General features: G+C 46.0%; 1 long non-coding RNA gene across 2 annotated transcripts in view; it reads left to right on the top strand.

Annotated features, from left to right (window-relative positions):
- Positions 1–249: 249 nt before the first annotated feature.
- The window catches only part of LOC137351885 (uncharacterized), a 59,760-nt gene continuing 37,287 nt past the window's right edge, over positions 250–22,722 (top strand). The window contains exon 1 of one of the 2 annotated variants that reach the window (XR_010969592.1): positions 250–381. This is a non-coding gene — a long non-coding RNA (uncharacterized lncRNA). Of the gene's footprint in view, positions 382–6,411; positions 6,448–22,722 lie in introns of those variants that run through there. The other variant, XR_010969593.1, reaches the window with a different exon arrangement.

Genomic DNA, 22,722 nt, shown 5'->3' with positions numbered 1-22,722 from the left:
CTACAATTTTACAGCATTACTATATCACGCTAACAGTGCCTTGTCACAAATACTGATCTATAATAACGCAGGCGATGGTCAGATGGTTCTGCTGATCAGTATGTACCTTTACAAGCAAATAAATTAGTATTAGTGCTGTGCCATTACAAACCCTGCTGGTCAGGCTCAGCTGAGAGAATTTCATGCCTCATAGTGAATTGCACTTTGTCAATGCTGAGCTGACATTTAACTGAACTCGGTTGATCAGCAGGCAGCTGGGGAGAAGAATTTTTTTCCCACTTGCAGAGACTCCCAGGCTCAGCACTTTAAACTACCGTGGAAAATTCTTTTGTGTGCAGCATTTCCTTAACAGCTCCACCATGGCATTTTACGCCATGTAAGGTAAGGCAGCCTGCAAAGTAATCACCGTGTAAAATTCAAGTCGTATGTTTCTCAAACCACGGAGGACTTTGACAACCGTTTTGACACAGTTTCGGAAAATACCATAAGGTGAAACTCAAGACAGCATTTGCTGTTTGCAATATTCCCCTGTTTCGACAGAGGTGCTACCCCAACAGATTAATAACTTCTTTGAAAGCATTGACAGAAGAGTGATGGATCTTCAGCCGTGCCTCAGTCAGGACCATTCTCGCCTCTGAGTCACACAATTGACACTGCCTTATAATTTCCAATGTAAAAGCTATTCATGGAAGAATTACGGTGTTTACAGACCAAAACTGAGCCATTTAGTTGCGTGTGATAGCGTCAAACAGATGATATCGGATTTCTCTTCCTTTGACTTCAGTCCTGGAGGTGAAAATTGAGAAAAATATCTAACTAATGGCTGCTCCAATATTTCTCTTTAGAGACTAGCGGCCAAAGTCAAATTATCCTCACTACGTATGTTGTCTTTCTTCCCTTTTCTACCCTTCTCTGCTGGGTTACGTTCCCACAGACCAACCAGCTTTTGGTATCCAGCCCAATATCAATTCATCAACTCTGGTGGTGGCTAGTGGCTACTGGAACTGAGTTTGATCCTGAATCTTCCCTCGCCCCAATGCGCCATTATCCTTCTCGTTATGCCCCTGGCTGAGATATCTCAGTTTAGACCAGGGGGCAAACCAGAAACAGAATCCTTAACAGCTTTGCAAATGGGAAATGAAAAAACATTTGAGAAAAGAAAGATTTTAAAGGTACAAGGAAAGGGGAGATGGCTAGAACTAAATGGAGCTGGCACAGGTACAATGCTGCTGTAAAATCCGATAACCATACTCTAATTTGTCATACAGTCATTACGACACAAAAGGAGGCCATTCGACCCATTGAGTCCAAGCTGGCTCTCTGTACAGCAATCCAGTCAATCCGATTCCCTCGCTCTATCCTCATAGCCCTGCAAGTTTATTTCCCTCAAGTGCCCATCCAATTTCCTTTTGAAATCATTGATCATCTTTGTTTCCACTACTCTTGTAGGCAGTGAGTTCCAGGATTTATAATTTATTAAATTATTTATTTAATTTATTAAATCATCTGTTGCACTGATTGGAGTTTTATTTACATCGGCAGTTATTGCCTCATTTTCCTCCAGCTTTTTCATGATATGGACAATAGGTAACCTCTTCCAAGCCCTTCGCTTGTGCTCCCAGCAAGTTCAACCAATCCATGATTTGCATCTGCAACCTGTGCTCATAATTTTTTTTTTATTCGTTCATGACATGTGGGTGTCGCTGGCCAGGCCAGCATTTATTGCCCATCCCTAATTGCCCTTGAGAAGGTGGTGGTGAGCTGCCTTCTTGAACCGCTGCAGTCCAAGTGGGGTAGGTATACCCACAGTGCTGTTAGGAAGGGAGTTTCAGGATTTTGACCCAGTGACAGTGAAGGAACGGCGATATAGTTCCAAGTCAGGATGGTGTGTGACTTGGAGGGGAACTTGCAGGTGGTGGTGTTCCCATGCAGTTGCTGCCCTTGTCCTTCTAGATGTTAGCGGTCGCGGGTTTGGAAAGTGCTGTCTAAGGAGCCTTGGTGCGTTGCTACAGAGCATCTTGTAGATGGTATACACTGCTGCCACTGTGCGTCGGTGGTGGAGGGAGTGAATACACGTGGATGGGGTATCAATCAAATGGGCTGCTTTGTCCTGGATGGTGTCAAGCTTCCTGAGTGTTGTTGGAGCTGCACCCATCCAGGCAAGTGGAGAGTATTCCATCACACTCCTGATTTGTGCCTTGTAGATGGTGGACAGGCTTTGGGGAGTCAGGTGGTGAGTTACTCGCCTCAGGATTCCTAGTCTCTGACCTGCTCTTGTAGCCACGGTATTTAACCCTTTCATTCCTCATATCATTCTGGTGAATCTGTGCTGTACCCCTTTCAAGGCCAATATATCCTTCGAGTTTCAGTGCCCAAAACTGAGTGCAGCACTCTAGATGGGGTTTGACCAAGGTTCTGTATTACTGAAGCATCACTTCCTTACTCTAGCCTGCTGGAGATAAAAGCCAATATTCCATTAGACTTGTTGATTACATTTTGTGTCTGTGTGCTAATGATTTGTGTACACGTACGGCAAAATCTCTCTGCTCCTCCACAGCTACTAGTCTCACTATTAAAGACATATCCCGATTTGTCTTTCTCGCATCCAAAGTGAATGGCTTTGCTCTTTCACATATAGAACTCCACCTGCCATAGTTTTCCGAAATGATTCCTGATTTTCCACCTCCACCACCTCAAACAGATGTCCATTGCACTGTGTCTGAGGGACAATCTGACGTCAGGTATGTTTGTATCTGTTCCCTTGTCCACTGTCATAGTTTAACTTGCTGTAATGTTCTAGATATACCTATCTCTGTACTGTTCACCATCCTAAACATCTCTGCGATGTTCCCTTTACTAGGCAGGGAAGGCCACTTTGGAGCCCTCAGTTTTCTTCCAGTATTGCAGCTGGAGGTGAGTTGCGGAATGAATTTTGATCACTCTCATTTCTGATCTGTGTGTGTGATTGGCCAGCCTGCTCGCTGCATGTGCGTAGGTAGTCACCACTACAGGGTGTTAAGTGGAACACATCAGATGCAGATGGAACAGTGCTGGTTATAAGCTGCTTCACTTGGCCAGGAGTCAACGTTGATAATCTGCTCTTGGTAACAACAGAGTTTGACAGTTATGGTCACTAGGTTACTGTCAATCACACAGGGCGCATGTGTCTAGTCTGTTACTGTCAGTCACACAGGAGTGTGGGCTGTATTTAATTGACCTGACCCACTAGGATTGGGGATGGACAGTATAGCAGGAGGAGACTGGATGTTGGGGTTCCCTCGCACTCGGGGAGTGGGGTTCCGATCCCACGGTCTGGGGGGGCAGTCGGACCCAGAGTCCTCGTGTGTGGGGAGTCAGTTTCGGGGGACCAGTCCTGGGGCATGGCGGCAAGGGTTGGAGGCCTGTGGTTGGGGGAGATGGTCAGAGGCCTCGGGGGGAGGTTGGAACCCTGGGAAGGAAATCAGAGGTCTGCTAGGGGAGAAGTGAAGGCTTTGGGGGGGGGGGGGAAATCAGAAGCCTCGTGGGGAAGATTGGTGGGAGATCAGAAGTGTTAGATAATGGGAAGGGTGTCTGAACGCAGTGGGTTGTCCCCCATGTCCAGTCTGGTCACTGTCAGTCACACAGGAGTGTGTATCCAGTCCGTCACTGTGAGACAGGCAAATACATTTTCTTGTTTTGTGTCAGTCACTAGGATAATCAGTAACTGGAGAATGTATTCTGATCATTGACAGGAACTTGGACTTTGGCCTGTGATGAAAATAATCTGGAACTTCAGAAATGTAAGGACAATTCAAAGCTTTCCTTGACCCACCCACTTCCAAATTTATTTTTAATTCAAGCCAGGTCCCCTATTGCTTTGTTGTCATCGATGTTTTTGCTCCCACCTCGCTGACACATCATTAAATCTTAAACAGCTTTGCCAGGTGATTGGAGGAGGGGAAATTCACAAGCTTTGGGCGTTTGCTGGTTTCCCCGCTGGACCTGAGCCACGGAACAAGTCTCGCTACCAGCACTATGTCAGTTGTCTGGTCAGGGAGGCTGTTTCCTCTCTGAGGTATTAACAACTTTGAAACAATTTCCCTTTAGGAAGTTCAAGAGTGTGCAGTCGAGGGAAGTTGTTTGTTTCAGCTCAGGAAGTTATTGACCAGAAAAACAGAACTGGACCAAGTATTAACATACGGCATTTTCAAACAATTTCTTTGATATCAGTTTTGTTTTAAATGTATTTTTATAAGAAAGGATTCACACATGTTACTTCTGTTTAACTATTTCACTGTTTGCCATCAGCGTAGGATTAAGCCACACATACGAGGACGTTCCTCATTGTGATCTCCAGTCTCTGCCGAGTTACCTGAGTTCATTTGTCCTCAGTGCCCTGAAGGTAGGAAGGAGGATTTGGAATTTGGAATGCCCCTTCAGCCGGCCTCCCACCTTTCCACCAAATTTGAGCTTATCCAAAACTCGGCTGCCCCTATCCGAACTCACATCAAGTCCCATTCACCCATTACGCCTACGCTCGCTGACCTAAATTGACTCACAATCCGCCAACACCTTGATTTTACAATTCTCATCCTCTTGTTCAAATCCCTCCATGTCCTCACCTCTCTCTATCTCTGTAACCTCCTCCAACCCTCCAATAACTCTGTGTTCCTTCAACTCTGGCCTCTTGCGTATTCCTCCATTCCTGCGTCCCACCATTCCCGGCCATGCCTTCAGCTATCCGGGCCTAAACTCTGGAATTCCTTCCCCAAACCTCATCACCACTCTGTCCTCCTTTATGATGTTGCTTAATACCTAATTTTTTTAACTCGGCAAGTACTGGAAATCACACAGAGTGGTTTCTTCATACATGTGCTTAATCCTATACTAGGTAGTGATTCTACACCAATGGGTTACCTGTCCTAATGTCTCCTCCTTTGGCTCAAGTCAATTTTTGTTTGATAATGCTCCTGTGGAACATCTTAGGATATTTCACGAACTTAGGACACTAGAGAAATGCGATTTGTTATTGTTGATTTGGAGCCATTTAACTTTGATCAGGAGTGGGGACCCTGGCCAGTTCATTTTCCCACCATAGCCCAGGATCACGAGATCAACACTTAGGCCGGAATTTAATGTTGAGGCAGTCTCCCTGCCCACCAGTTGAAAAGTCAGGGATGAGCCCGCCTCTGCTGGGCCTGGAAACCACGTTGCTATTTTGTGCAACCCAGGCCCTTAATTGGCCTTGGTTGAGACTTCCGCCCCCCTGAGGCAGGAAGTCCCACCTCCAAGAGCTGCTGGCCAATCAGAGGGCTGGCAGCTCCTCAGTCCCAGCAGCACCATCAGGAGTGGTGGCCACTGCTGGAACTGCAAACAGCAAGAAGAGGACAATGGACGCCGCCCTTCAAAGAGGTAAGTGGGGGTCGGGCCTCACCGGGGACAATTGGCTAAGCTCTGGTGGGATGGGAGTGAGTTGGAGAGCAGGGCAGGGTGGGGTAGTTTTAGCGGGAGTGGCCTGTGCTGCTGGGGGGGGGGGGGGCTCTCCGTAGGGCACAGAGTGCCCAATCTGCAGGGTCCCCCCACAGCCCGCAAGCAAACCGCCATGTATTACTGAGCCTCCTCAGGCGCCAAAGTACCTGTAAAATACCGGCAGCGGTGGAAAGAGGCCCTTAAGCAGCAATTAGATGGACCGTTTGCCACCTCCCCCGCCGCTTGTAAAATAGCAGTGGGTTTGGGTAGGTGACAGGCACAGCACCCACCCCCCTACCTCCCACACGATTTTACGCACCCGCCCCCAACTCCTAGCCCGCTCCCAGGGTGGGGCGTTAAATTCCGTTCTTAATTTCTGACCTGGTTGAGATCAATGGTTGCTGGGAATCAGATGAAGTACGTTCTAGCTTTTCTGGCTAAGTGTTACATTTACCCACAAAAGCACTGAGGGAACTGCATTCACCAATTGTCTATTGTATCGACTGTGGTTTAGTTGGTAGCACTCTTACCTCTGAGTCAGAAAGTTGTGGGTTCAAGTTTTACTCCAGGTACTTGAGCACAGAATGTAGGCTAACACCCCTGTGTGGGAGTGCAGTAGTGTCAGAGGGGCTGTCTTTTGGAAGAGGTGTTAAACCAAGGCTCCATCTCCCCTCTCAGATCCACGTAAAAAATCCCATTGCGCTATTTTGAGTAAATTCTCCTTGGTATCCTGGCCAATATTTATCCTTCAACTAATATCACGAAAACAGATTATTGGGGTATTATCTCATTGCTTTTTGGCGGGATCTTGCTGTGCGAAAATTGGCTGCCGCATTTCCTACATTACAACACTTCAAAAAGTATTTAACTGGCTGGAAAGCATTTTGATACATCCTAAGGTCATGTGAGGTGCCATAGAAATGCAACTCTCTCTTTCTTTTATATCCAGAGCATTCCTCATCTCCCCGTGTGATCCAGTTTCTCGCTCTGGGATGGCTGGTAGGGACCTGCTGTTGCTTCTTAGAGATCAGGTTTTGTAGCCTTTGTTTTGTGGTAGCACTCTCATTTTTGAATTAGAAGGTTGTAAGTTCAAGCCCCACACAAGAAACCTGAGCACATTATCTAGGCTAACATTTCAGGTCAGCACTGAAGGCATGCTACACTGTGGGAGCCGCCACAACAGTGATTCCAATACAAAAGATAAAGTACTGGTGGGATGTCCTGAGCCCATGAAAGGCTCTATATGAAGGCAGGTTCTTCCCTTCCTTTATTGGTTTCGCTCCCACGTTCTGGACAACGTGCTCTCGGTGAACCTGCTGCCCAGGCCCTCCAGTCTGGTTTGCCAAATTACTCACCTTGTTGATGTGCCATGATGCATGGCATTATTGCGATGCCACTCACCCATGCATGCCTGCAAGGGGATGAGAGCTCTCCTGTTTACAATTGACGGCCAGCAAAACAGCTTCGAGTTTCGAAAACCAGTTGAAGCTGATCCAGGACACAGCTGGAGCGGCTCCAATATAAACGTGGTATCAAGTTACAGTGACCGATTCATCGGGCTTTGTTGTGTGATAATTAATGTGTGAGACTTCAGGTTTGAAACATTCATTTTACCCGTCAGTAAATAGGACCGTTTCAAAGTTCATTCCCAGAACATGGCGGAACGTCAGCGTGAGAGTTGCAATGTTTCTCGTCCTTTGATTTGGTCTATGTTTTGCCTGTAGCTGCCAGGAGAGTGTGACATCTCCATGACACGCTCTGACTTTTGCTTACAGTCGGAGGCTGAGTTGGGGAATTGGTTCAGATTCTTTTGCAAAACTGTCTCCAATGGCACCTCTTGTGGACCCATATCTGAATCCCTGAGGCTGGTGGCTGGTGGGGGAGGGTGACGGGATGTTACTTATATTGTGGGGGTTCAGTTAAGGACACTCATCTCCTGTCATACTCTGCTCCATTTAGGAACATGGACCCTCCCCCACTACTACTGATCACTCTGCCCATCAGGAGTTCCACTTTGTTGTAATATCCACTGATGAACACTTGGACATCAAGGCAGTGATTTCACATTCAGGGTAATCGAGGCCGAGCAGCCCCTGATGTCCCTTGTATTCATTTGATCGACCATGCGCCCAGAGTTTCTTGTTTCTTTATTTTTTGTAAATGGCATCGCGCTAGGGTTGCCAACTCTCCCGGATTGCCCTGGAGTCTCCAGTAGTAAAGGCAATCCTCAGGATACTGCTGCAAAGCCAACACGGGGGGGGGAAAAAAACATTTGGGCATTGAAAAAAATCATTTAAGAAATTCCTTAAGCACTTTTGTTTGGTAGTTACAAATATATTGGATTGGACATGGCGGAAAAAGGCTGTTTAACTGACAGTCAAAAATCATCCAATCATGTGGCAATTGGTGTGGGAAGGTGAGGCGCCAAAAGGATGGACATGTTGGCCAACCGATGGCCAGAGAGTAGGGGCGGGCAGTTGGAGGCAGGAAGTCATGTGATGACCCCTCCAGGAATATGTCCAACCCTTGTTGGCAAATCTACGTTCTGTAGCTGGAGACCAGGATTGTGGATTCGCCCCTCTCCTTACCTTGGGCAACTTTTGAAAGCAATGCTGAACCCTTTTCAGATAGCATACAATAATTTAAATTCAATAGTCCCATGAGTGTAAATAGGGCCACTCGTGAAGGCCTCAGGAGTCGGAGAATTAGGTGATGGTGTTGTAGCCCTATCTCTGAGCATTGTTCCCCCCCACTCCCCACCACCTAACCCGCCCCACCTTAACTCCCCACCAACATGGCTCGACACTGAGATTGCAGGACTGGGGAATTTACCTGAGAGGAATTTTATGTGATTGCGTTAACCAGTTCATCACCAGAGGGAATAAATCCCCTAGGTGAATTGATACGATCTATTTTTCATTGTCTTCAAATTATTGATGTAAATCGAAAGAAAACTCTTGCACTTATATAGCCGCCTTTCACAATTTCAGAACGTGCCAAAGCACTTTACAGTCACTGAAGTATTTCTGGAGTGTAGTTACTATTGTAATGTAGGAAACATGACAGCCAATTTGCACACAGCAAGATCCCAAAAACAGCAATGAGATAATTGACCAGATAATCTGTTTTAGGGATAAATATTGGCCAGGACACCAGGAGGAGAACTCCCTTGTTCTTTTTCAAGGGAAGTGGCATGGAATCCACCAAAGAGGGCAGACGGATTAACATCTGATCCAAAAGACAGGACCTCTGGTGTGAATCTCTCCCTTAATACTGCACTGGAGCATTTGGACTGGGACGTAAACCCACAACTTTCTTGACTGGCAGCATGAAAGTGCTACCCTCTCAGCCACCGTTAACACCACTATCAATGTCCTGGGGGGTCACCATTGACCAGAAACTGAACTGGACCAGCAACATAAATACTGCGGCTACAAGAGCAGGTCAGAGGCTGGGAATTCTGCGCAAGTAGCTCACCTCCTGATTCCCCAATGCCTGTCACCATCTACAAGGCATAAGTCAGGAGTGTGATGGAATACACTCCACTTGCCTGGATGAGTGTTGCTCCAACAGCAGTCAAGAAGCTTGACACCATCCAGGACAAAGCAGCCGCTTGATTAGCACCCCATCCACCACCTTCAACATTCACTCCCTTGACCACTGGCACGCAGTGGCAGCAGTATGTACCATCTACAAGATGCACTGCAGCAATTTGCCAAGACTCCTTAGACAGCATCTTCCAAACCTGCAACCTTTACCACCTAGAAGGACAAAGGCAGCAGATGCATGGGAACACCACCACCTGCAAGTTCCCCTCCAAGTCACACACCATCCTGACGTGGAACTATATCGTCATTCCTTCACTGTCGCTGGGTCAAAATCCTGGAACTCCCTTCCTAACAGCACTGTGGGTGTACCTACCTCACATGGACTGCAGCAGTTCAAGAAGGCAGCTCACCACCACCTTCTCAAGGGTAATTAGGGATGGACAATAAATGCTGGCATAGCCAGCGACGCCCACATCCCATGAATCAATAAAAGAAAAGGAGCAAATAACTCAGCAGTGATTTCCAGTAGATTTCCTAAGCCCTCAGTTCTAGAGAGAAACAGAGACCGTCTCTGAAGACTTGGAATTAATTTATCTCCGCAGTGATAGGGCCAGAGAGAGTGTTGTTCTGTGCTGACGACCTTCATTGTTTTATTTCTTTTATCTCATCTTCCAACAGAAAGGTTCATCCGCCTCCTGCTGTCTTTGTTCTGTGTTCAGTTTGACCAATTTTGATTTTCTTCAGCAAGAAATGGCCACCTTATCAGAGCCTGGGATCAGTGTTGGTGCACCTATCACACTGGGAGAGTAAAATAGCATTTCCTCCATGGTAAAATAACCAGTGTGTTAACCCCTTTTGGGTGTGTGCTGTAACATCACGCTCGCTGTGCTGCTCACTCTATTAGCCCCACACTAACTAGACCCAGAAGCAGAAAACAGGTGCAGGAAAGAAAGCATAAACTTGAGTTTATCTAGCACCTGTCACATCATTTTAAACGTCATACAGCTAATGAAGTATTTTTTGATGTGTACTATTGAAATATGGGAAACGTGGCAGTCAATTTCCGCACACCAAAATCCCAGAAACAGAACTGTAACGATGACCAGATAATCTGTTTTCGGTGGTGATTGAGGGATGAATATTGGCTGGGACACCAGAGAGAACTCCCCTGCTCTCCTTCAACATCGTGCCATGCAATCTTTCATATCCACCTGTGAGGACAGACAGGGCCTCAGTTTAACGTCTCGTCCGAAAGGCGGCACCTCCGGCAGTGCAGCACTCCCTCAGTACAGGCGCTGCATTTCTGTAGTGCCTTTCATGACCTCAGCAGGTCCCAAAGCACTTTACAAACAATGAAATGCTCTTTAAAGGGTAGTCACCATTGGAATGTAGGAAATACGGCAGCCAATTTATGCACAGCAAGCTCCCGAAAACAGCAATGAGGTAATAACCAGATAATCTGTTCTTTTTCAGGTGTTGGTTGAGAGATAAATATTAGCCAGGACACCGGGGAGGAATATACTGCTCTTCAAAATACTGTTGTGGGAACTTTTATGTCTAACTAAAAAAGCACATTAAACTCTGTTTAATGTCTGAGCCAAACAGTAGCACCTCTGACGTTGCAGCACTCCCTCAGTTACAGCACTGGCACGTCAGTCTGGATTTCATTCATCTGGAGTAGAACTTGAACCCACAACCGACTGACTCTGAGCCAAGCATGGTACCCACTGAACCGCAGTAGACTCTCCCTGATGGAAAGGGGGCTTGAGTCAGATGCAGTGCAGAGCTTCTCCGAAATCGTCCCAACAACGTGTCGAAACCCAAGTAGCTGCCTGACAATGAGTATTCAATGTGTGAGACATGGCTACGTGTTTCCATTGTGAAAGTTCAGGCCCAGGAAGGATGTTTTCAGCGGAGGAACAAAGTAACAAGGGGAAGCGACGAACCCGATCAAATCAGCCCAGCAGAGCCAAAAGTTATGAGAAAAGAATTGGAGTGGAATGTTTACCAAAATGACAGGATGTATGCAAAAAAACATGACATCACCAAGTGAGACTGATCTCACTCAGTCCTGCACACCTGGAATTGTATCACAGTCAATATTTTTATTTCATTTATTTTCAAGTATCTGCCTTTCTTATTATTTGTTGTCAGGATGTGGGTGATGCTGGCAAGGCCATGTTTATTGTCCAGGCCCGCTTGCCCTGAGACTCCTTGATCAGCTGCCGTTCTTGTTTTCACATTGCTGTCACATTACTGTTAGCGAATTCCAGGATGTTGTCTGGGAGGTGATGCCAAAGCATGCCAATGTATTCTGACCAGCCTCCCACCTTGCACCATCCGTAAACTTGAGGTCATCCAAAACTCTGCTGCCGGTATCATAACACGCACAAAGCCCCACTCACCCATCACACCTGTGCTCGCTGACCTACATTGGCTCCTGGTCCAGTGACGCCTCAGTTTTAAAGTCCACAGCCTTGTGTTCAAATCCCTCCACGCCCTTCGCCCCTATCTCTGCAACCTCCTCCAGCTCTACAACGCTCTGTGTTCTCTGTGCTCCTCCAAATCTGGCGTCTCACACACCCCAATTTTTGTCACTCCATCAGTAGTGGACATGATTTCAGCTGCCATGGCTCTAAATTCTGGAATTGCCTCCCTAAACCTCTCCACCTCTCTGCCTCTCTCTCCTCCTTTAAGATGCTTGTCCAGACCTTTCTGGAGAGCAAAGTTCTGCAAGGCTATATCTAGGCAGGATACATGAGCTGGATTATTTTGCAGAGGTTCTAAATTTTAGTGCCCAGAAGTGCTGAGAATGGCAGTAATTTCATGGCTGGAGTGTCTATTCCAAGTATTTCTGAAAGTACTACGGCACTCCTTTATACAGATGCTGGTGTGTAGTTAATGGATTTAACTGGGAAAGCAGTGCCATCTTCCCAACATCTTGAACAATGGTCGGTGTCCCCAGGTACCGTTTTGTGGCTTTCCAGAATTCAAGATGGATCTGGGCATAATGGGCATCTGTTCCAGTTTCTGATTCACATTGGTACCTGAGGTTACTGGTAAATGCCAACGTCAGACTGGACTGAGTTCTTTGAGTTCCCACTGACAGGAGGATGCCTTTCAACCTTTCTCACTTACCTTCAGCGACAGAAAAGTCAATGATTCCTGCTGGAAGGTTGGGTGAGAATAGGTTTGGGATCAGCTTCAAGACCATATAGAAAAAAAAAACTTGCATTTTATATAGTGCCTTTCATGACCTCAGGATGACCCAAAGGGCTTAACAGCCAATGAAGTCCTTTTGAAGTGTAGCCACCGTTGTGCTATAATTGATCAGTGTTATGAAGCCTTTGTGTGGAAATAGAGTTCCGTACAGCTTGTGTCTGTGGATTTGAGACAATCCCTGATTTGAGACTGGGGGTTTCTAAATACTGGGGAGTCAAACCCAGGTTAGACAAACAAACAGTCCTGTGATTGAAAACAAACAGTTTTTTTTTTAACCAAGGACATGTGACTGGGAGGTTAAGTTTCAGTTTCAAGAAGATTCTACAGTGGTTGAAGACAGTTGCACAGCTGGGTGATGTTGGTTTTAAGAGTCTCCTCGGGCTGCTGAATTGGAATCTGTTTTCTGGTAGCTGACCCTTGGAAGATACAAGTTGCTACCATTGTCTTTGGTGACTGAAAGATCAGCAAAGTTACACAACTGGGACTGTTGTAAGAAAAACCATGGACGTTCCTGAAGGGTGTGCAGTTTTGGTGGAGCTGATATCAGTGGGGTTTGGATTGTAGAGAAACTGCCATCGGGTGGAAATCGCATTTGCATCTTAGGAAGATGGGATCTGGAGATCTATTTGAAACATTCAAAGACTTGAAGGGCTTTGGGAATCTGCGAAGCTACCTTGCTGATAAAACTGCCAAAGGACTTCCTTTGTTGCATCTGTTTGTTAATGTGTAACCTTTAAGATATACATACATCAACCATGAGTTAACTGTTAGTTCATGTTTAATTTATGTTGGTTTTGGTTTGACTGTTAATGTAAAAATTTTTTTTTTAGAGAGATACAGCACTGAAACAGGCCCTTCGGCCCACCGAGTCTGTGCCGACCATCAACCACCCATTTTTATACTAATCCTACACTAATCCCATATTCCTACCACATCCCCACCTGTCCCTATATTTCCCTACCACCTAGCTATACTAGGGGCAATTTTTATAATGGCCAATTAACCTATCAACCTGCAAGTCTTTGGCATGTGGGAGGAAACTGGAGCACCCGGAGGAAACCCACGCAGACACAGGGAGAACTTGCAAACTCCACACAGGCAGTACCCGGAATTGAACCCGGGTCGCTGGAGCTGTGAGGCTGCAGTGCTAACCACTGCGCCACTGTGCCGCCCTATTATATTATAATTTATAAAAGTGAAATCTGTTTGGTTTATTTTTGGGTTCTTAAAGTGGGATCAGTCAGTGGATTTGATTTTTTTTTATCTCCACAGGGATCATAACGTCAGCTGTGGACTGTGGAATGACTGCATTTTTGTTTGGAAGGTGCTGTCGAAGGAGACTTATTGAGTTACTGCAGTGCATCTTGTAGCTGGTACATACTGCTGTCACTGTGCACCGGTGGTGAAGGGAGTGAATGTTTAAGGTGGTAGATGGAGTGCCGATCAAATCTCTAACCCAAACAGTCTACACATGAAAAGCAGGCACTGGATGAGATTGCTAAGGGCAGTTAGTTCCTGTGGGGACCCATATCCCAACTAGAGTCAGCACCTTCAGGAGAAGAGGGGTAAAAAGCAGATGGGATCAGTTTATTTCTCTCTCACACTCAGGATTCTGCAGGTAGTGGCCTGGGGGAATAGACCATCTTTTTAAAATTCTTTTGCAGGATGTGGGTGTTGCTGGCAAAGCCAGCATTTGTTACCCATCCTTAATTGCCCTTGAACAACTGATTGGCTTGCTAGGCCATATCAGAGGACAATTAAGAGTCAACAACATTGCTGTGTGTCTGGAGTCACATGTAGGCTAGACTGGGTAAGGACTACAGATTTCCTTCCCTAAAGGGCATGCGGTTTTTACGATAATTGGCGATAGTTTCATGGCACCATTATTGAGACTAGTTTTCAATTCTAGATTTTTAGTTAATGAATTGAATTTAAATTCCACCATCAGTTGTGATGGGATTTGAACCCTGGGTGTCTGGATTACTTGTTCAGTAACATTACCACTAACACCACCATCTCCCACCGCTGCTTGTTACTGCTGCTCCTGTGCTCTGCTCGTGAGTCTCAGTGAAGATTACTTTGCTCTTGCCTCAGCTCACTGTTTCTCAACATCATAAAAACAGATTATCTGGTCATTATCATATTTGCTGTTTGTGGGAGCTTGCTGTGTGCAAATTGGCTGCCATGTGATGTGATTGCCTTTAGTTTCCTACATTACAACCGTGACTACACTTCAAAAATACTTCATTGGCTGTAAACACTTTGGGATGTATATTGCGAATTCACTATAAAATGCATTCTTTTATTTTTTAAACATACTATGTTGGAAGTGAGATCAGAAATCGCCCAAGCAGGTCAACAGTACATTAATCTTTTGGCTTTGATGGACCCCTGGTGGTGGATATTAAAAGCGCAGCTACAGGTGATGGATTGTGTATCTATTCTAAACTATATATTTTATTCATAAAATTTGAAAAATACATTACATTACAGTTCAAATTTGACATTACATAAAGTGCAATGCAGTTCAATGTCTTTCATTACAGTATGTGGCATTCTGTCAGTGTAGTGAGGCATCTCAATTACAGGTTATATTTACTATGTATATTTCATGTCGAACAAACAGCCCAAGGGGTTTTACACAGGTTCCAGCCCCTCCTTACACTATGGTGGGAGGGCCTTACACAGTGGTCTTTCCCCATTGAGCCTTTGCGGCGGCTGCCCCAAGCTTTAGTGCGTCCCTCAGCACGTAGTCCTGGACCTTGGAATGTGCCAGTCTGCAACACTCGGTTCTGGACAGCTCTTTGTGCTGGAAGACCAGCAAGTTTTGGGCAGACCAAAGAGTGTCTTTCACCGAGTTGATAGTTCTCCAGCAGCAGTTGATGTTTGTCATTGTGTGCGTCCCTGGGAACAGCCCATAGAGCACTGAGTCCTGTATTACGAAGCTGCTCGGAACGAACTTCAACAAAAACCATTGCATCTCTATCCAGACCTGCCACTCTGTAAACTAGTTTTATCGGCTTCCTTGTGGTCAAGGGTAGATGTTAACCTATTCATTTCGTAGTTTACAACCAAGTGGTGTTTTTTACTTTCCATTAAAGTAAAGATAGAGTAATGTTGGGTGGTCTGTAAAGCTGCTGTTCCACTTATCCCGTGGGTTTCTGGCATGGTGTGTATGAGCCCAGACTCCAGATTTACACTGCAACTTTCAGGCCAATACAGAGCACAATGTAAATTCTACTGAGGTGAGAGTGCCAGTTTAATGTGAATTTGTGACCAATGGATAGCAATTGGTGCATTGGTCATGAGGCCACAAGAAACTGCTATTGGTCAGGGCTAGCTTTTGACCCCAGGTGCCAAAGCCAATAAGGAAAGATGCTAACCCACAGAACCATTCAGTCCCTGAGATCAGTCTGTTCCAATATTCGTCACGGACCATTTCTTTAGCTGAGAGTTGGGTGTGTAATCTAGGTGGGTGCGATGTAATATGGGTGCAGATGTGTTTACAGCCTGTGGTGACACCATAAATCTTTGTAATATGCTCTGTTGACAATGCATCTTCCTCCCGTCTCTATGCTCCCATTGACACATATACTTTAAATGTGAGGAAAATAGACGATGTGTATATTACACACCATCCTCACCCAGCACAGGCTGTACTAGCTTCGGAGCTGTTAACAAAGTATGGGGCCATGATTCCTCACAAGAGCTGGAATGCAGCAGAGAGGCTGAAGATGGGTGAACATGTTATAGTCCATGAAAGAAAGAGAGAACTTGCATTTATATAGCCCCTTTCACAACCTGCAGATACCCTAAAGAGTTTTACAGCCAATGAAGTACCTTTGAAGTGTCCAACTGTTTGTGGAAGTAAGGTATAGAATTACATAGTATTTACAGCACAGAGACAGACCATTCAGCCCAACAGGTTCCTGCCAGCCTTCTCTTACTCCTCTTCCTCTAACCACACCAACATATTCTTTTATTCCTTTCTTCCTCATGTGTTCATCTAGCTTCCCCATAAATGCATCTATACTAGTCACCTCAACTACACCCTGTGGTAGCGAGTTCCGCATTCTAACCACTCTCTGGGTAAAGGAGCTTCTCCTGAATTCCCTATGGGGATTCAATTGTACTCGCTGTTACTATACACCTGACCTTCCATTTCCCCTACAGACTGGAATCCCTGTAGGCTGGGGACTGATGAAAAATACTGCATTTGTTGGAATACATAATATAACTTTTTATTTTTTCATGGGATGTGAGCATCACTGGCTAGTCCACCATTTATTGCCCAGCCCTAATTGCCCTTGAGAAGGTGGTGGTGAGCTGCCTTCTTGAACCGCTGCAGTCCATGTGGTGTAGGTACACCAAATGCTGTTAGGACGACAGTTCCAGGATTTTGACCCAGTGACAGTGAAGGAATGGCGATATAGTTTCAAGTCAGGATGGTGTGTGACTTGGAGGGGAACTTGCAGGTGGTGGTGTTCCCATTCATCTGCTGCCCTTGTCCTTTTAGGTGGTTGAGGCCATAGGTTTAGAAGCTGCTTTCTAAGGAGACTTGGTGAGTTACTGCATCTTGTAGATGGTACACTGGTGGTTGGGATGCCAATCAAGCGGGTTGCTTTGTCCTGGATGGTGCCGAGCTTCTTGAGTGCTGTTGGAGCTGCACCCATCCAGGCATGTGGAGAGTATTCCATCACACTTCTGACTTGTGCCTTGTAAATGGTGGACAGGCTTTGGGGAGTCAGGAGGTGAGTTACTTGCTGCAGAATTCCCAGCCTCTGACCTGTTCTTGTAGCCACACTATTTATGTGGCTGGTCCAGTTAAGTTTCTGGTCAATGGTAACCCCCAGGGTATTGATGGTGGGGGATTCAGCGATTGTAATGCTGTTGAATGTCAAGAATGATTAGATTCTCTCTTGTTGGAGATCGTCATTGCCTGGCACTTATGTGGCATGAATGTTTACTTGCCACTTATCAGCCCAAGCCTGAATGTTGCTTGGTCTTGCTGCATGTGGACACAGACTGCTTCACTAACTGAGGAGTCGCAAATGGTACTGAACACTGTGCAATCATCAGCGAGCATCCCCACTTCTGGCCTTATTATTGGGGGAAGGTCATTAATGAAGCAGCTGAACATGGCTGAGGCTAGGACACTACCCTGAAGCATTCCTCCAGCAATGTCCTGGAGCTGAGATGTTTGGCCTCCAACAACCACAACTCTCTTCCTTTGAACTAGGTATGACTCCAACCAGTGGAGAGCTTTCCCCCTGATTCCCATTGACTTGACATTGAACCTTTAGAAAGCTCTGGTTAGGCGCCAACTAGAGTATTGCATCCAGTTCTGTTCACTACATTTTAGGAAGGATGTGAAGGTCCTTGAGAGGGTGTAGATGAGATTTACCAGAATGGTTCCAGGGATGGGGGATTTAGTTACAAGGTCAGGGGTCAGGGAAAAGCTGGGGTTGTTCTCTTTGGAGCCAAGGAGATTAAGGGGAGATTTGATGGAGGTGCAGAAGATTATGACAGGCTTAGATAAGTTCTTTCTTTTGGGCCTCCTTATCTCGAGAGACAATGGATACGCGCCTGGAGGTGGTCAGTGGTTTGTGAAGCAGCGCCTGGAGTGGCTATAAAGGCCAATTCTAGAGTGACAGGCTCTTCCACAGGTGCTGCAGAGAAATTTGTTTGTCGGGGCTGTTGCACAGTTGACTCTCCCCTTGCGCCTCTGTCTTTTTTCCTGCCAACTACTAAGTCTCTTCGACTCGCCACATTTTAGCCCTGTCTTTATGGCTGCCCGCCAGCTCTGGCGAATGCTGGCAACTGACTCCCACGACTTGTGATCAATGTCACACGATTTCATGTCGCGTTTGCAGACGTCTTTATAGCGGAGACATGGACGGCCGGTGGGTCTGATACCAGTGGCGAGCTCGCTGTACAATGTGTCTTTGGGGATCCTGCCATCTTCCATGCGGCTCACATGGCCAAGCCATCTCAAGCGCCGCTGACTCAGTAGTGTGTATAAGCTGGGGGTGTTGGCCGCTTCAAGGACTTCTGTGTTGGAGATATAGTCCTGCCACCTGATGCCAAGTATTCTCCGAAGGCAGCGAAGATGGAATGAATTGAGACGTCGCTCTTGGCTGGCATACGTTGTCCAGGCCTCGCTGCCGTAGAGCAAGGTACTGAGGACACAGGCCTGATACACTCGGACTTTTGTGTTCCGTGTCAGTGCGCCATTTTCCCACACTCTCTTGGCCAGTCTGGACATAGCAGTGGAAGCCTTACCCATGCGCTTGTTGATTTCTGCATCTAGAGACAGGTTACTGGTGATAGTTGAGCCTAGGTAGGTGAACTCTTGAACCACTTCCAGAGCGTGGTCGCCAATATTGATGGATGGAGCATTTCTGACGTCCTGCCCCATGATGTTTGTTTTCTTGAGGCTGATGGTTAGGTCAATTAGACAAAGCAAAACTGTTATTAACTAATGGTACAAGGACTAGGGGACACAAATTGAAGGTTTGGGGCAAGAGATACAGGGGGAATGTGAGGAAGAACTTTTTTATGTAGCGAGTGGTAATGACCTGGAACTCGTGGTGGAAGCGGAGACGATCAATGATTTCAAAAGGAAATTGGATGGGCACTTGAAGGAAATAAACTTGCAGAGCTACGGGATTGAGCGGGGGAGTGGAACTGACTGGATTGCTCCGGGGAGAGCAGGCATGGACTTGATGGGTCGAATGGCCTCCTTCTATGTCGTAAATGACTCCATGACTCCAGTTTTGCTAGGGTTCCTTGATGCCATACTCGGTCAAATGCTGCCTTGAGGTCAGGGGCAGTAGCTCTCACCTCACCTCTTGATTTCAGCTTTTTTGTCCATGTTTGGACCAAGGCTGTAATGAGGTCTGGAGCTGAGTGGCCCTGGCGGAACCCAAACTACATATATTGATTTATTTTCTTCTTGCCATTTCTCTAATCCAAACGTGGCATCCTCTGACTGATGGCAGCTAACTGAGCACAGATCAGGGATCAAACCTGGGCTTTTCCTGCTCTACGTGGCCTACCTCGTCACTGGAAAAACCCAACAAGAGCAAATAGGAAACGTAAATATTTGATTTAGAAGCCTCATGAACATGTCAGCATGGCTCAGTTGGTAAGACTCAACTCTGAGGTAGCGGAATGATAAATTAAAGCTAACCCACGTTAGAACTTGAGCACAAAATCTAGGCTTTAGTGTAGCATTAGGGGAGGCACTTGTTTTCAGAAGAGATATTAAACCAAAAGCCTGCCTGCTTGTTTAGGTGGCTCCTATAGATCACATAGCACAATTCAAAGAAGAATGGGAAATTTCACTGACATCTTGGCTAACATTCAACCATCACCAAAGTCATTTTGATATATGTGGAGTGCTTTACCGGTTCCATGAAGTGTGACGTGATGCTATATCAAGGTTACTGTAAACTCCCTTCCTTCCCTACTGATTGCATGCTTGTACTCCAGTACATTGCTTTGGAACTCCCCTGATGGAATGGGAGATTGGTGTTCCGCCCGCTATGGAACTGAATCACAAAGATCAGTGCAGCTTGAGCCAGATTTGTGAGTCACGAACCACGCTGAGATGAGCTCATTGATTCCAGCAAGGGCAGCAGATGAAGATCGAGCATTGACCTCAACATTCCCGGCCTGGAGAGGGGAAGAGGTCAGGAAAGGCACTTGCTTCTGTTTGCCTCCCTGTAACCTTTGCTGGAAAGCAGACATGCATGTGTGGATGGCAGAATCAGACTTGGATATGATGCCCAATTTTGCGTCACTTAGTCCAGTTTTTCCTTCACGCCAATCTTTGCCAACCTATATTGGCTTTCTAATCCCCTTCCAGTCTTTTGAATTCAATAGCTATGTCCCTGTCTACAATTCCCTTCATGGCTTAGCCTCCTACCCTATCAACCCCATGACTTTCCTACCCCTTTAACCCATTTCTGTGCAGTTCATTCCTCGAACTCTGGTATCCCGTGCATTCTTTACTGTTCCTCTGTTCCATCAACAGGGGCAGGGCTTTCAATCATCTTGACCCTCCTTTCTAGAACTTTCTCCCCCAACCTTGCCGCTTCGCTTCCTTTCTGTTTCCCATTAAATGCCTTTCTATTTGACCTATCTATTTGACCAAGTCTAATTATGTAGTCTCCTCTCCAAGCTCCTCTACACATTTCTCGATGCTTTCTTTCCTGAGACGTTTCCCTACATTAAAGAAAGAGTCTGCATTTCTCTAGCGCCTTTCAAGGTCTCAGGACGTGCGGCAGACCATTTGTGCACAGCACGATCTGACAAACATCAATGAGAAAATGACCACATTGTTGTATTCTGATGAAACATTAATGCTGCTGCTCTCCCCACTGATGCTGCTTGACCGGCTGAGTGTTAACGGCACTTTCTGTTTTTAATTTCATCTGTTTTCAGGCGTTGGTCCTGGAATAAATAAGGGGTAGGAAACCTGGAGAACACGCTTGCTCTTCTAGAAATTGCCCTATGTGATCTTTTACGTACACTTGAGAGGGCAGACAGGTTTTTGGTTTAACGTCCCATCTGAAAGAGCACCACTGAACATGCAGCTTTCCCTAGATTATGAGCTCAAGTCCCTGGAGTGGGTGAACCTTATAAATGTTATCTAACTACAAGCTTGACGTCACTTTTGTACAGTCAAGCAGGCTGCTGGCACTCACAGTGTAGAATTGCATCTAAAGAATAACCCCTTTCATGGAGGTTATTGGCAGGTCTGACCCCCTACAAGGGTCAAGGGTCAGTGTATTTGGTGGCAGCAGTCGGAAACAGAATGAAAATTAGAAGTTTAGATAAACATAACCTGACAATAAGCAGCCATCACATGACTCAGAAATTTCAAGTGCAGACCTGACATTGCAGACGCAAAGAGTAATACCTTACGAAGTGAAACTTTCTGTCAGCCTTATACAGTTTCGGTCATGTCACCTCACCCTTTCTCACTCTGTGTCAGTCATGTGTTCATGAGCGAATGCCTTTCTTTTGTGAGAGAATGAACCTGCTCACCTCCTTTATCAGGACACTTGTCATTTCAGAATTAGACAGGTAGCAGGAAAATGATGAGTCTGAGCAGGAGAGGAACAGAGGATGTGATACCAAATTCCCATCTCCGCAAGGCTTTCAAATCTCAGCCTCATTACTCCAACACTATTCCCAATTATTTCAGCTTTTATCTCTTCTAATCACCTATCCCGACTGTTAAATTGGCAGATTAGCTGTCACAAAATAGCCCCAGGGTGGCTTTGCATTCTGCTCAAATGGGTTCCAAGCAGAGGAAAATAACATAATGATGGGCCCTCTCCCTCTTCTCTTGATGAGCGCTGTCCTTTCACCGAAACTGCTGACAGGGACAAGAAATTCCAAAACGCTCACATGTAAACAGTACAATTATTTTGTTCTGAAGGAGCCCTGCATTTCCTGACTTCGCAGGTGACCTGCAAAACAAAGTCGGAATACCAGGTGGAATGCAAATGCCTTTGTGAGTGCAGCTCCAGCCTTCCAACCTTAAAACAAAAAGCAAAATGCTGCGTATTCCGGAGATCTGAAAACTGGAACAAATGTAGGAGGCTGAAGACAGAGAGGTCAGAGTGGGATGGAGAATTAAAGCACATGGAGAGGTGGGTTTTGATAGATTAAATTGGGAGAAACTGTTTCTGCTGTTGGGTGGGTTGGTAGCCTGAGGACACAGATTTAAGGTAATTAGTTCCAGGACTACGTGCTGAGGGACGCACTAGAGCTTTGGGCAGCCGCAGCAAAGGCTCAATGGGGAAAGACCACTGTGTAAGGTCCCCCCCCCCCCCACCCCGCCAAGCTGAACGAAGGGGCTGGATCCATGGGAAACCCCTCGAACTGCATTGGGAAATTTTTCGTTTGCTGTAAAATGTACAAATGCATCTGGCATAAGAAATGAAATGGAAATGGAAGGATTGTGAGGCAACCATGATTTTTTTTAGAGATGCAGCACTGAAACAGGCCCTTCGGCCCACTGAGTCTGTGCTGACCATCAACATTAATCCTATATTTATTTATTTAGAGATGCAGCACTGAAACAAGCCCTTCGGCCCACCAAGTCCGTGCCGACCAGGAACCACCCATTTATACTAACCCTACAGTAATCCCATATTCCCTACCACCACTAAGGGCAATTTATAATGGCCAATTTACCTATCAACCTGCGAGTCTTTGGCTGTGAGAGGAAACCAGAGCACCCGGCAGAAACCTACACAGTCACAGGGAGAACTTGCAAACTCCACACAGGCAATACCCAGAATTGAACCCGGGTCACTGGAGCTGTGAGGCTGCGGTGCTAACCACTGCGCCACTGTGCCGCCCGATTGTAGTGAAGGAAACTGATCACCTTTGCACTGTTTGTAATTTTTGACTTGGTGCTGTTTGAAACTGTTTGGTAATGTATTTTTTTACAGATTTTTATGAATAAAGTATATTTTGGAAATAA

The sequence above is a fragment of the Heterodontus francisci genome, chromosome 37 (assembly GCF_036365525.1).
Source record: "Heterodontus francisci isolate sHetFra1 chromosome 37, sHetFra1.hap1, whole genome shotgun sequence".
In the NCBI taxonomy this organism is placed as follows: Eukaryota; Metazoa; Chordata; class Chondrichthyes; order Heterodontiformes; family Heterodontidae; genus Heterodontus; species Heterodontus francisci.
This window is presented reverse-complemented; position numbering and strand designations above follow the sequence as displayed.